The sequence below is a fragment of the Pinus tabuliformis genome, chromosome 3_2 (assembly GCF_031772625.1).
Source record: "Pinus tabuliformis cultivar Carrire ecotype Pingquan chromosome 3_2, CPIR1, whole genome shotgun sequence".
Classification (NCBI taxonomy): Eukaryota; Viridiplantae; Streptophyta; class Pinopsida; order Pinales; family Pinaceae; genus Pinus; species Pinus tabuliformis.
In genome coordinates this window covers 58374010-58377125 of record NC_142302.1, presented here as the reverse complement: position 1 = coordinate 58377125, position 3116 = coordinate 58374010, and the positions used below count along the sequence as shown (strand labels likewise).

At 39.0% G+C, this 3116-nt stretch overlaps 1 pseudogene; it reads right to left on the bottom strand.

Moving 5' to 3' along the window:
• Window positions 1–629: 629 nt before the first annotated feature.
• Window positions 630–2039, bottom strand: LOC149179802 (phospholipase A1-Igamma3, chloroplastic pseudogene; annotated as a pseudogene).
• Window positions 2040–3116: the final 1077 nt, after the last annotated feature.

Genomic DNA, 3116 nt, shown 5'->3' with positions numbered 1-3116 from the left:
GAATTTGGTAACTATGGTTTTATGGAGGTGAAGAAATTGCCTTGACTGCAGAAAGTAGTTAGAATTTGGATAAAAATATTTCAAAAAATCATGTAGAGACTGTTTTAATCATTGTTTTTAATAGTGGAAATAGATTCAGTGTCATCAAAAATTATTAAAACACTTAAAATTATAAAGTTTGACAATTTTTACTTCAATTTACAAAAATCCATATCAATTTTTTTCAAAATATAACCTAAATTTCCATAACTTTCAAAACAAAGCAGCATAAATTCAATTTACAAAAATCCATATCAATTTTTTTCAAAATATAACCTAAATTTCCATAACTTTCAAAACAAAGCAGCATAAATTTTAAAATACGCCCTACAAAATTTGGCTAAATTGTTCCTCCCGTCAATGCCAGCGAAAACAACTTCGGCTTTACCCTATCAATAAAAAAAATGTACATCACGTATTAATTTTTAAATGATAACGAGTGAAGACCTGGCCTTTGTAGATAAAGGATCTTCCTTTTCAGATTTCCATTTGCCATGTATCGATAAGTTTGAGAGTTTTTCAATTTGTCATGCATCGATTAGCTGCTCGTTGTTATTTGATTAAAGTTGACCGGCATGGCGCCGTAATATTCAATTAAACAGTTCAGTATAGACATCACACAAAATACGAATTGGTCTGATCTGGTGCGGTTCATAGTCCGCATCGGGAGATCGAGGAGATCTAGCAGGCCATATCCATTTACCATTTGCGCTTTTTACTAGACCTTTGTTTCCTTCATGCCACCAGCGGGACGGAATATGAAGGCTATTGATCAATAAGTCACAGCTCTTATTGACAAGAGCTGGATCCCGACCTGAAGATTTGAAGGATTTGTTTTCCCCAACGTAGCCATCCAGTAAATGGAGATAAACCTCTAAATTATGAAAGTCAGAGAGATTATGAGTGGGCTTCAAGAAGGGAGAGTTATCGTTCTGCAGGCAAACCTGGATACCCACATGAAAATATGTCCAGGGAAACCAACAGAGTACTTTGCTCACCCATCCCATGTTCTCGTTCATAAAAAGACCAGGGACGTTAGGAACAACATCGTGCTGGTTTACCAACCTCAGAACATTCACGCCAATCTCCTCCATACGTTGGACGAACGTTAAGTTTCCTACACGGGGAGAGGCGAAGGCAAACACGGTGACAGGAGCACGTATGCCCTGCATCTTAACTATTTCTTTAACGTCATATGCACTTAACGTTGCAAGCGCAGCTACTAAGCTGTGTCCTGTCAATGTTACGCTCAGCCTCTCGTCGTTGTATTGTTGCAGCAGCCGTGTGATCTCGCCCGCCACAATATCCCTGGCGCTTCTACTGCATTTTTTAGAACCCTCATCCGCGGAAGTATAACAAGACAGAAATCCCTTTTCTATTCGGACAGTTGGATCTGCAATTTTTTGTACATTCACATGACCTACTGTAGGCGGCAGTGGAACTAATATGTCTTTGAAATTTTGCATCCATTCTTGCGCTGTTCGCGTTCCTCGCCACGCAACCACTATGTCTCGTCTTCCCAGCCTCTCTACCTCATTTGGATCCGTGCAAACGGCAATAAAGCCTATCCAAACACCTTCGTCCATTGACTTTTCGCCAAAAGAGGATCGTAAACCACCAACATTTGCGTATATATATTTGGTTACTTGATAAGCGGAATGAGGGAAACCCATTTTCTGAAAGAAAGAGCGTTTACTGTGCTTACAAGTTCCATAATATTGAGAATAGTCTCTGTCATCAAACGCGTCATAGCAAAGCTGAGCAAAGTCTCCGTATCTGAGAATCTCAGCTTTCAGAATTGGATTCATGGGATCAAGCAATCCTTTCCAAGAGTTGACACCCTGGATATCTCGCCACAAATTAGCAACTTGTGGTAGCCCTGTCTGTGCGGGTTGATCACCATCTCCATTATTTATTGCCGGGGAAGAGGGACTGAATGGATTCTTCATCTGTAAACCCCACAAATCCTTTCTAGAAAGGGGAAATGCAAATCGAACCATCGTATTTCGGAGTTTACAATTAGAATTCAGATGCTGCATGCAGTTTTTCGAAACAAATTGTGTAGGAGGCTCCGGCTTTTAATGGGTTTCTTTTGGGAAAGATTGTGGAGATAGAATCGATTGACAAAGATGAAGTAATCGTTAGAGAGTATATAAAGTTTAGAAGAAGGATCACAATGAGAGTTAGTATTCGCGGACGCAGTCAGAATTACTATTCGTGGACTTATGTTGAATCAAGAACCAGAGTCAGACCTACCAATCTCATAAACCCGTGCACTCGCGATTGACTTATTGCGTTGTGAAAATTTGTCAAATTATAATGGAATATTAGAATCGAGAGAGAGAGTAGAGAAACCATGATGAGTAGGTATTTGCACACGTTTTGCACTTTCTTTGATTCTAACCAGCTGGAATTTACATATAATGGCTTGGTCTGCCCTTTCCGCCCTGAACGTAAACGTCTTCATCATTTCCCCATTTCCCTAATGAGGTGCATACATTTACAACAAAGGCACATATTATTATTAATTTATTTTGACACCAACATTTAATAAGTCTATATGTGAATGCATAATGTTTTTTTATTAATTTTTACTACCACAATTTTTTTGGTGAGTTAAGATGGAATCATTTATATTAGAACAGGTTAAAACCAGTACATACATACGATGGCCTTAACCTGCCCCGGAGGGAAACCGGGTCTCTTGGCCATCTGAAGTTCTTAATAGCCATCCAAAAACAAAATTTAACGAATCTGTTTATCCATGCTATATATACTAACCATTCAAAGAAACTAGCATTGTTTGCTAACTGCATTATAAAAGATAACAGAGGGTAGCATGTTGTTCAGCTTCCTAACTAAGGAGATAATAGACATATCTTGAAGAATCATTCTTCCATTGCGCTTGGTTGGTGCTCCTCCTCTTTGGCTTCATGAGTAAGCTTCTTTAGCTGCTGTTGTATCTTGTCAAGCTTGCCATCCTACATCATAATGGTTATCTGAAGGTTGTTTATCTCTTTCTTTAGATTAGGAATGCCTTGGGCCAATTCAGCCATCTCCATGGCCACCTGTTCCAT